The sequence below is a fragment of the Bos mutus genome, chromosome 7 (genome assembly GCF_027580195.1).
Source record: "Bos mutus isolate GX-2022 chromosome 7, NWIPB_WYAK_1.1, whole genome shotgun sequence".
NCBI classification, from domain to species: domain Eukaryota; kingdom Metazoa; phylum Chordata; class Mammalia; order Artiodactyla; family Bovidae; genus Bos; species Bos mutus.
The window spans coordinates 79,684,102-79,696,701 of NC_091623.1; the positions used below are offsets into that span (position 1 = coordinate 79,684,102).

Sequence of the window (12,600 nt, forward strand, 5' to 3'; positions counted from 1 at the left end):
AGTTTCTCAGCAGCTGAGCCTCTATCTTATGTTTTAGGAGTTTCCCCACTTTATGGTCTTGGGAAGAAATAACACAGTCTTCCCAGAAAATAACAGATGCTTCCATTTGCAGCCTCCTCACTGCACTTCTGGAATAAGATATACTCATGCAGACTCTGAATCTGGACATAGAAACAAGAAACTTGAAATTGAGCAACAGCTAATAGAATCTACCTCAGTGGGGCTCTGAGCTCAATTTCCTGTCCTCCTCAATGCTACAGGAGAGATGAAAACAAACAAACCACAACCCTCTATTGCACACAGCTAAGAACCTGACATGACAGAGCCTTGTGTTTGTCTTGGAAGGGGCAAATGACCCAGTGTAGGGTGGTGATCAGGGGTTCTAAAATTGCCTTTCTGCAAAAGAAGATTTTTAAGATCAACTGAGGCAAACAAATGATTAAAGAAAGATAAAACAGCTCCTGAAGACTCACGTTCTTCTTCCCCAGCCTCTTTGTCTCAGGCTCTGCCTCTAGCACTGTCTTGCTCCCCTCTTCTGGGGACTTGTGCTCAGACCCTGCCTCCAGGGTCACCTTTTCCCTTCCCCCTTTATACTGCCTATTCCTCCTCTGTACCCTCAGTTTCCCCACACTAATTTTCTCACTGAACTTCCCTTTCCCCCTGAAGCTCTCCTCATCCCATTTTCTTCTGAATCCCTCAGAACCTGTCCCTTTGAATTAAGTAAGCCTTCTGAGAATCCAGAGGTTAAACTCTTAAATTTTTATATTCTTTGGACTAAAACTGAACTGTAAGCATTATTCAAAGTGTTTCTCAAAGTAAACAAAGATCCTTGCAGATTTGCTAAGGAATTTAATATATCAGTCTTACCAATCTTGTTTCTTTGATCTATATCAGTTAGATCATAAGCTTGTTGATGAAGGCTGTTTCTAGCATTGAAAGAAAATTTCTGATTGGGAAAGTCCTGAAAGGTCTAGAATTAGAACTAGGAGAGCAACCTTCTAACTTATACCATCAGGCCCAAGAAATCCCTAGATGACTTCATTGGGCAATTCCTAGCACTTTTCCAAAGCTTAATGATTGGACTAAAGGAACAAAACTCATGCTTACTTACAAACATCTGATTAATCTGTTCATCACTATTATAATCAACTTCAGGTTATTTTAAAGAAAAGTCTGGTCTTCTTTCAGATGTTGATCCCACTCATGTAGATTTAACTCTGATTATTAATGGTCTGAACAAGGATCTAGTAAAAAGGAACAGGGTGTAATGGGAAACTGTCCACTCCAGATTTAGTTAATCTGATAAACCAGCTCTCTCACACTCTGGATGAGTCACCTAAAAGGAAAACTGCCAAAATTCTTAATCTTAAATTTCAGCAGATAAAATTTCCTAAAAGAAACAAAAAACTTCCTAGCTTCTGTTATTAGTGCAAAGAGGACACTGGAAAAGAGATTGTTAACAGACTCAAGCACTTCAGTCACCATCAGCCCTCTAAGTGGGCTTTCCAACTTCTTCCCAATTCCCAGTTGTGGGGCTCCAAGGAACTGTAGGGGCTTTTCTCAATCCTCCCTCTTCGTCAGCTTGGAGAACCAGTCCTCCAGATTTGAGATGGATCTCTTCTAGTCCATCTGAGCCACTCTTGATGCTCAACCCCACTACTAGAAAGCAGTCCCTGCCTTGAGTTCAAATAATGGGGATCTCTAATGAGATTCATAAGAGATTCTTGTCTGTGAACTGATTCCTTTTTGTTTGGGCCCTTTGAGAGACAACACTCTTTTCTCCTTAGTTCCTCTGTCCCCTTTCATATATTACACTGATAATTCTTCTTAAAGTAGTATCATGCTGAAATTGCTTTCTTCTGAAAAGGGAAAATAATTCTGGAATTTGACAGTAGTCATCAAAGCAGCCAACCAGATGACTTAAGTGACTCTTTGACATCTTTTTTTTTTTTTTTAAGTTTGCAAATTCTTTATATTTCCAGCTATTGAGACAACATTTCTGAGTTGAGGTTACCTCTAGCAGCAAAACCAGAGCCAGCTATTAAGCAGCCAGAATGCTACAGTATACACGACCATTTATTTTTAGCATGTTCTTTGTTCTCCTCTTCCAGAAGCTGCAGACATCTATTTAATTTATCTGTAGTCATAATCAAGCTGTATCTACAACTGTCATGTCTCCTGAAGTTCCTTCAATCATTGCATATATATTTGAAAAGCCATACATGGAGTCAGTTCTAACCAGCTGGCCATTTTGGTGAACAACATTTTCATTCATAGAGAGCTTTATTTTTAGCCTGCCAAGTGCATGGATTTTTTCATTTTGAGGGGATGGAGGAGGTCCTTCTAAATCCAGAAAATCTAGTGGTCTTTCACTTAGGGTAAGTACAGGAGGTGGTGTTTTTAGTGCCATAGGCTTAAAGGGAGTTGACTGTGTACGGTCTGGTCTTGAAATCTGCTGGTCTTGAAAATGGAATGTTCATTATTTCCTGCTACAATTCTCTCTGGAAGCTGCATAATCACACTAGCATTTGAAACTCCTTCTTGGAATCCTTGTTCCAGGTCAGCATTTGTTGGTGTTATCTTTCATTTTTCCAGGACCCTCACTTACTGACCTTTGGTGTATTACATTTCCTACTGAATTTGACTAATTTCTGCCATCTTAGCAGCAGTAGGAGAAGGAAATGCTGCCCCACTTACTAAATGTATACCAACGACTGCTTGTTTTCTGGCATTATCTGCTTCTTAGCTTCATATTAAATCCTTTAACTTGCCTCAATATGCATGTGCTGGACTAAGAGCCACTTCTGTCCCCTTGGGTCCACTGGAGGGTCCCCAGCAAGGGCCACCACCCACTGGCTCTCCTTTTTGACATCTTTTATCAGCTCGGTCTCTGAGCTGATTCTGGAAACACTGATCATTTATCTTTATTAAATCAACTACTACCTTCCCATCACTTCATGGGAAATAGATGGGGAAACACTGGAAACAGTGTCAGACTTTATTTTTTTGGGCTCCAAAATCACTGCAGATGGTGACTGCAGCCATGAAATTAAAAGATGCTTACTCCTTGGAAGGAAAGTTATGACCAACCGAGATAGCATATTCAAAAGCAGAGACATTACTTTGCCAACAAAGGTCTGTCTAGTCAAGGCTATGGTTTTTCTGTGGTCATGTATGGATGTGAGAGTTGGACTGTGAAGAAGGCTGAGCGCCAAAGAATTGATGCTTTTGAACTGTGGTGTTGGAGAAGACTCTTGAGAGTCCCTTGGAGTGCAAGGAGATCCAACCAGTCCATTTTGAAGGAGATCAGCCCTGGGATTTCTTTGGAAGGGCTGATGTTGATGCTGAAACTCCAATACTTTGGCCACCTCATGCGAAGAGTTGACTCATTGGAAAAGACTCTGATGCTGGGAGGAACCGGGGGCAGGAGGAGAAGGGGCCAACAGACGATGAGATGGCTGGATGGCATCACTGACTAGATGGACGTGAATTTGAGTGAACTTTGGGAGTTGGTGATGGACAGGGAGGCCTGGCGTGCTGTGATTCATGGGGTCGCAAAGAGTCGGACACGACTGAGCAACTGAACTGAACTAAACTGAACCTTCCTTATAGACAAAATTGCCAATTGATATCGACAAGATTCACAGTGTACTATCCACTGATTCAAATAGATCCCTCAAAACCTCTCCCCAGAACTAATCCATATCCTATAAGTAAAGAATCCTTTCATGGCATAAAGCCCATGCTGCTGCTGCTGCTGCTAAATCGCTTCAGTCGTGTCCGACTCTGTGCGACCCCATAGACGGCAGCCCACCAGGCTCCCCTGTCCCTGAGATTCTCCAGGCAAAAACACTGGAGTGGGTTGCCATTTCTTTCTCAAATGCATGCAAGTGAAAATGAAAGTGAAGTCACTCAGTCGTGTCTGACCCCATAGACGGCAGCCTGCCAGGCTCCTCCATCCATGGGATTTTCCAGGCAAGAGTACTGGAGTGGGTTGCCATTGCCTTGATAGGACATTAGAAGTCTCAAAAGACCCATTTCTTGGAATAGTTCCTGTAATATCCCTATTTTACTAATGAGAAAACCTGAGGGCTGAGGGTGGAGGCTTGCTGAGGACCTCAGAACAATAAACAATGTTGTTAACCTGCCACACCCTGTTGTTATTAACCCTCATACTTTACTAACATCCATTCCCACTGGATGTAAATGTTCCACTGTAATTCAATTTATGCAGTGCATTTTTTAGTATTTCAGTTGATGGACTACTGTGTATCATTTTTGCCTTTACGTTGGAATAAAACCAGTTCACCTGGACAGTAATCCCTCAGGGTTTTACTGAGAGTTCTTATTTCTCACAAATCCTCAAAGCTGATCTAGATAATATATAGTTCCCAGAAATTCTACTTTGTTGCAATATGTGGATGATTTGCTTTTTTGCTGTCCTCAGGCCTCTTCACAGGAAGACAGCATCCACTTGCTAAAGCTTTTAGCATTAAAGGGACACGAGGTTGTCAAGGAAAATTGTAGTTTGCCCAAACCCAGGTTTGATATTTAGGGCATCTGATATCAGAACAAGAGTTATACCTAGTTTCAGATAGGTTTTATGGTGTCTTTAAGTGTCCCCAAACGCCAAACATTAATTTCAAGGTTTTCTCAGATTAGTCAGCTTTTGCTGAAAATGTATTCCAAGTTTCTCTCATACAGACAAACTTCTGTATGTTTTGTAGCTTATTATTTTGGAATGTTGTAAATGCATCATGGCTTACTTCTAGCTGAAGTAAAATTTAAAATGGCCCTTATGTTTAGGTGTTATTAGATGCAATACTTTTACCTGCCAGTTTAGCTCTTAAGATTTCACGGCATTCTAAACTTAATGCTCTAGAAGCTAAGGGAAATTTATCTTATTGACATTTCCACAAGGAATGCTTCTCTTAAAGGCACCAATAGCAGCTGAACCTCTGTCATGGTCCAAAAGGGTATTTCCCCAAATGATAACTTAGGTAAACTGGCCCGGAGAAGTTCAACAATTCGCCTCAGGAAAGGAAAAACAAGATTGGAAATCCAGTAATTGTTTTGATAAAAAGAGAATGCTCTAATCAGCCCAGTGCTCTGTGATGTTCTGAGGGGCTGGGGGCGGGGGGGAGCATGGGAGAGAAGCTCAGGAGGGAGGGGATATATGTATACTTATGGCTGATTCATATTGTTGTATGGCAGAAACCACCACAATATTGTAAAACAATTATTCTTTGATTAAAAATTAATTAAAAAAAAAAAGAGAGAACACTCTGGTTTGGACCAAACAACAACCCAGTCTTAACTGGAAACTTTAAAATTCCTACCCTAACTGGACCTGCACATCATCAGGTGACCTGAAAGTAAAGATTTCCCAGAATTGAAGGAGACCATGTTTGAGTTCTACTTCTTTTGCTGTTTGGGGGACTTGCCTGTGATTTGCCATGCTTGCAGACTGAATTGTAATTCTCTGTTGAATAAACCCAATTTTTCTGGTGAAATAACTGGCAGTCTATTTGTTTTCAGTCCATACAATTCAGTGACATTTAGTACAACCACTTTTGTGCAACCCTCACCATTACTTAGCTTCAGAACATTTTCATCATCCCCCAAAGAAAATCTTGTACCCATTAAGCAGTCACTCCCCATTCATCTGTTCTCCAGACCTTGGAAACCAGTAATTTACTGTCTCTTGGCTTGCCTATTCTGGATATTTTGCATAAATGGAGTCATACAATGCATAACCTTTGTGTCTGACTTCTTTCACTTAACATAATGTTTACAAGGTTCATCCATGTTTTGGCATGTATCTACATTTTATTCCTTTTTATTGCTGAATAATATTTCACTGTATGGATATACTACATTTTATTTATCCACTCACTGATGATAGATACTTGAGTTGTTTCCATCTTTTGGCTATTGTGAACAGTGCTTCTTTGAACAGTTGTGAACAGGTTTTTGTGTGAACAATTGTTTTCAGTTCTCTTGGGTATACACCTAGGAGTTGAATTTCTTGGTCTATGGTAATTCTGTATTTAACATCACAAAACTGTTTTCAACAGCAGCAGCACCGTTTAACAGTTTCATCATTCACGCACAAGGGTTCAATTTCTTCATGTCCTTACCAACATCTGTTATTAAAAAATAGCCATGTGGTATTTTTGGATTTATTATATCACATAATGGATCTGATATATCTCATTGTGGTTTTGACTTGCATTTCTTGCATTATAATTAATGATGTTGAACATCTTTTCATTTGGTTATTGGCTGTTTGTATATTTTCTTTAGGGAAATGTCTATTCGATTACTTTTCCCCCCTTTTAATTGCACTGTGTTTTTTTTATTGAATTGTGTTGCATCATGAACTTTTAAAAAAGTTTCAGACTTGAGGCTTTTAGAAAATATTTGCAAATATCATGTTCCATTCTATGAGATGTCCTTTTAATTCTCTTGCTAGTGTCTTTCAATACACAGAAGTCTTAATTTCAATAATGTTCAATTTATTGACATTTTCTTTGTTTGCTTGTATTTTGTGTCATATCTAAGAAAATGTTGCCTAATTCGAGGTCACGCAGATTTTCACCTATGTTTTTTTCTAAGAATTTTATAGTTTTTAAAAATAGTTTTAGCACTTACATTAGGTTTTGATTCATTCAGAATTAATTTTTGCATGTGTTGTGAAGTAGGTGTCCAGAATCATTTTTTTTTCTTTTGCATGTGGATATCCAGTAGTTTCAGCATTAGCCATTGATGAAACTATTTTCCCCACTGAAACAATCTTTTTACTCTTGTAAAAATCAATTTTGCAATTTTTTTTTTGGTAGACTCTCAATTTGATTCCATTAAACTATACATTTTTCTACATGCCAATACCACACTGTTTTGATTACTGTAGCTTTGTAGTAGGTTTTGAACCTGGGAAATGTTCTTCTAGATGTGTTCTTCTTCCAGATTGTTTCCACTGTGTGGGATCCCTTGCAATTGCATATGAATTTTAGGATCTGCTTTTCCACTTCTGCAGAAAGGCTATTGGAATTTTGATAATGATTGCATTGAATTTGTAGATCATTTTGGTAGCATTGTTATTTTCACAATATTATGTTTTCCAGTTCATGAATATCAAATGTTCTTTCCATTTATTTACATCTAGGTCTTCTTTAATATATTTCAACAATGCTTTGTAGTTTTCAGTGTATAAGTCTTGGACTTACTTGGCTAAATTTTTCCTTAAATACATTATCCTTTTTGATCCTATTGTACATGAATTTTCCTTTTACATTTTCTATTACTTGCATGTAGAAATAAAACTGATTTTTACATGCTGGTCTTGTATCCTGAAACACTGTAAACTCATTTAAAAGTTCTAATCGATTTTTGATGGTTGTTTGGATTTCTATATATAGAGTCATGTCATTTGAAAATTGAGAAAATTCTTGCTTTCTAGTTTAAATGCCTTTTATTTCTTTTCCTTGCCTAATTTCTCTGACTACAACTTCCAGTACAGTCTTGAATAAAAGTGGCAAAATCAAGCATCCTTGTTTGTTCCTAATCTTAGGGGGAAAGCTGTCAGTTTTTCATCCTTCAATATGAGATTAGCTGTGGATTTTTCATTAATGTACTTTATCATGTTAAGGAAATTTCCTTCTATTCCTGGTTTGCTCAGTAATTTTATCATGAAAATTTACTGAATTTTGTGAAATGTTTTTCCTGCATCAAGATGGTTGTGTGTGTGTGTGTTTTGCCTTCATTCTACTAGTGCAGTGCATTATATTGATTGATTTTCTTATGTTATACATATCCTCATTTTCTGGGATAAATCCCACACAGTCATAGTTTTTTATACCAGATTTATGTTAACTTGGCTAGGAGTTGGGCAGCCATAGGTGCCAGAGTCTTCAAATTCCTCTAGTATCCTTGTCTTTGTCTCCACTATTGATAAAACACTAAACACTCCTGAAGTGAAAGTGAAAGTCGCTCAGCTGTGTCCAGCTCTGTGACACCATGGACTATACAGTCCATGGAATTCTCCAGGCCAGAATACTGGAGTGGGTAGCCTTTCCCTTCTCCAGGGGATCTTCCCAACCCAGGGATCGAACCCAGGTCTCCTACATTGCAAGCAGAACACTCCTCAAGGAGAGTCTGTATCTTGTAGCTCTTTCTGCTGTAATCCAGAGTTGCTGGTGTGGTGGCAAGTTCTGGGGTGGGAGTCAGGGTGTGGTGGAGTCTATAATTTTCCAATTAAATCTCAGTCTTTGTGGGACTATCTAGGACAAATATTTATCCAGTGGTACAGCTTTCTCCCAAGTTCCTTGCTCTGTACTCCCTCCTCTGATTGCAGCATTCCTAATCTTTTTCCTTGAATACACCCCCACCCCCCAACTTCATGTTTATTTTTTTCCCCTCCTTAGTGAGACAGGAAGGTTAGATGGGGCTAAATTTAGTAGGAGGAATGTCCTTATCTCAGCTAGCATAAGACTCTGGTAAACTCTTTCCCCCAGGAGAGTAGACATTTTTGGTGAACTCTAGATGTGTTTCACAATGGTTATCCTTCATCTCTTAAAGCATTGAGGGAATATTTCTCAGGTCTCCACCACACAAATCCATTGGAGTTTCTGAATCTAATGGCAGTGGAAATGTGGGTGACCCCCTAAGACTGTAGCCTCCAAGGAATTTCTCACTCTCAAGACAGTCCACATTCAACCTTTGGCAATTTATCAAAATGAGCATTTAATATTTCTAACATTTTGTGGTTCCTGTAGTTTCTGTTCCAGGTAAGCAGATCTGTATTTCTCTGGAATACAGGTATGCCTGTCGCACCAGATTTTGCATACCAGTGTTGCAATTTGCCCAGCAATCTCAGTTCTCAGGAATATAAAAGGAAAGTCATTGATTTTCAGCCTGTCCAACGTATTCTTGTTGTAAGGATGTGAGTGATCACTTTCAAGCTGTTCACCACATAGAAGCTAAATCAGGAAGTCCAAACAAGTTTTTGAATGCTAGAAATTTGAAGATTATAAAATGCAAACAAAGTCACAAAAATTCTTTAACTCCTTAAATGTTTAAATGCTCAAGTAATGCAACAATTTCACAATAATTAATCTGGGGTCAGTAGAATGTCAGATGTCTGTGCAGAATTATGCAAAAGTGCAGAATTGTGTGCAGGATAGCCAAGACCTTGCATAGAATCCACTACACTTTGATTCATAAATTGTTTGCACTCCTGCATAAACACCAAAATTTGCATTTTGTATTATCTCTATGAAAAGCAGTACACTTCTCATTAAGTGAGCAGCAGCCTTCTAAGCAAGCCTTTTTCATGAGAAAAACATACAAGGAAAGGGAATTTTTTTTCTGATATTGTAATTACCTGCACCTTGGGCTATGTTTTAAAAAGATGAGGTATTTTAGATCTTTAATAATCTCTGTAATAGTAAATAGAGCTATTACATTTTTTATTATTGTAGCATTTCATCCTGGCACTTAAAATTTGCTTTCAATTTTAGAATCAGAAAACACTCCTGGTATGTTTGACCAGTTATCTGTGCTGAAAAGGTTGATCATGATGATACACAATGCGGACAATCTTACAACTTCTGCTGTGATTATTTTCATCTGAATTTAATTAGAAAATGTATTTTTTTTTTTAATAGCTGAGGAACCACATATCTCTTAGGTTTAGCTGTTAATAGATACTGGTTTATAACTGACTTTCTATCATTTTTTGTATTGAATGAACAGTTTCATACTGCAAAAAAAGTTTCAAAAGGACTTTTCCCTCATTTAATGGATAACCAATGCTCTGAAAGTTAATCACAAATCTACATTTGCATTCAAGATTCAAATACACAAATAAAAAATAGATCTTAGCAAACACCACAGAAATTGAAAATATTGAATTTGATAGTCTCATAGCATCATTAATGTATTTGTCACTCATGAAGCTAAATTTATAATAGTAAATTGGGGTTAAACTGTTGAAGTGGTTGCAACCTAACAATAAACTGAACTTTGGTATGTGCTGCAGAAAAAATGAACTTCATGTATGGCTGCAAAGGAGAGCTGTATCTGCAAGGAACAACCTCTACAATGAAAGCCACAGCTGATCTTATACAAGGTTTTGGGAAGCTTGGTTCAAGGATTGGTGGATTTTCAGAAGCAGGAGTGTTTATGGAATGACGGTCTTTCAATTATGTTAGTGTGATCACTAGAATAAAGCTGTTATTGACTGGCATACTTTCAGAAATATAGTTACTGAACTGAGGCATTTGCTGATTGACTTGTTTACAGGCATGGGATGGTAAATGATAGGCTGACTTTCAGAAGCTGGAGTCTCATTAACTTGCTAACTGTCAGATGCAGGGGTCACTGCTGCTGATTTTTAGAGGATGTCTACTAATCCAAAGTAATCTCTAACTAATGGTGATTACTTGCTTACAACTTGAGACTATGACCAACAAAAGTCTTTTCTTTAACATGGAAAAGAAGACTTTCAATTCTCAGTTACCTTCTCCCACCCTACCCACCGGGCTTCCCTGGTGGCTCAGACAGTAAAGAATCTGCCTGCCATGTGGGAGACCTGGGTTTGATCCCTGGGCTGGGAAGACCCCTGAAGGACGGCATGGCAATCCACTCCAGTATTCTTGTCTGGAGAATCTCCAGGACAGAGAAGCCCGGTGGACTACAATCCATGGGGTCACAAAGAGTCAGATGTGACTAAGTTTAGCACATACCCCACCCTCACCCCGCAACCCTCCAACTTTGGTCTTTTCTCAGCCAAAAATATAGGAGAGACTATAAAGAATTGTTCAGATCTCTGTGGAGGTACAATTTCCAGCTAGCATTGCTATTTAAGTAATTTAAGTGCCAATTATTGAAACAGAAATACAGCTCTAACTGCTCAATTTTCATTATTGGGAAAAAAATTCAACCAATTACATTAATGGAGACTTAAAGAAAATCAACACAAGATGCAGTTCAAAATCAGTCCATATAAGACATATTCACTATATATAGGATACCTGTCAAACTTACTGGCCATCTTAGCTTTCTTCTCACCCACCAACCTCATTTATTTGCTTCTGAACACCATCTTATTTGTTCTAATATATTGTATCCTATTCTCCAAATGTGCTGTTCCTGTTTCAGTTTGGACTTTCATTCATCTATCACTTGAATTATAGCTCAGATTTTTAGGCATCAGTCTACACAGTTTGAATAAATCCTAGATACATTCTCTACAGACTGTTGCCAAAACAATGTCCCTTGCTTAACATCTTTAACTATCAATTTCAGGATAAAATCTAAACTTCCTTGCATGGCAAACAGGGCTTATTATCTTGCCTTCTACTCAAACTTTAACATCTGCCATTCTCTTGATCAGTAGTTTTATACTTGAATTTCCACAGAGATGTCACAGTATTCCCCACCTCTACCTTTCCTCTTATTTGGAAGGCTTATCTCTACCTCTGGAGAGTTCTTATTCTTTCAAAACCTGACTCAGGATCATTGCTTCTGGAAAACTTTCTCTGATGTAATCAGGCTTCCTTCAGTTCAGTTCAGTCACTCAGTTGTGTCTGACTCTTTGCAACCCCATGAATCACAGCACACCAGGCCTCCCTGTCCATCACCAACTCCCGGAGTTTACTCAAACTCATGTCCAGAGTCAGTGATGCCATCCAGCCATCTCATCCTCTGTCGTCCCTTTCTCCTCCTGCCCCCAATCCCTCCCAACATCAGAGTCTTTTCCAATGAGTCAACTCTTCGCATGAGGTGGCCAAAGTATTGGAGTTTCAGCTTTAGCATCAGTCCTTCCAATGAACACCCAGGACTGATCTCCTTTAGAATGGACTGGTTGGATCTCCTTGCAGTCCAAAGGACTCTCAAGAGTCTTCTCCAACACCACAGTTCAAAAGCATCAATTCTTCAGCGCTCAGCTTTCCTCACAGTCCAACTCTCACATCCATACATGACCACTGGAAAAACCATAGCCTTGACTAGACAGACCTTTGTTGGCAAAGTAATGCCTCTGCTTTATAATATGCTATCTAGATTGGTCATAACTTTCCTTCCAAGGAGTAAGGTCTTTTAATTTCATGGCTGCAATCACCATCTGCAGTGCTTTTGGAGCCCCCCAAAATAGTCTGACACCATTTCGCCATCTATTTGCCATGAAGTGATGGGACCAGATGCCATGATCTTAGTTTTCTGAATGTTGAGCTTTAAGTCAACTTTTTCACTCTCTTCTTTCACTTTCAAGAGGCTTTTTAGTTCCTCTTCACTTTCTGCCACAAGGGTGATGTCATCTGCATATCTCAGGTTATTGATACTTCTCCCAGCAATCTTGATGCCAGCCTGTGCTTCTTCCAGCCCAGCGTTTTTCATCATGTACTCTGCATATAAGTTAAATAAGCAGGGTGACAATATACAGCCTTGATGTACTCCTTTTCCTATTTGGAACCAGTCTGTTGTTCCATGTTCAGTTCTAACTGTTGCTTCCTGACCTGCATATGCATATAGGTTTCTCAAGAGGCAGGTCAGGTGGTCTGGTATTCCCATCTCTTTCAGCATTTTCCACAGTTTATT

The 12,600-nt window shown here is 38.9% G+C and overlaps 1 pseudogene; it reads right to left on the reverse strand.

The window, feature by feature from the left end:
• Nucleotides 1-2,016: 2,016 nt before the first annotated feature.
• On the reverse strand, nt 2,017-2,688 carry LOC102272124 (mitochondrial fission factor pseudogene; annotated as a pseudogene).
• Between the last annotated feature and the right edge of the window lie 9,912 nt (nt 2,689-12,600).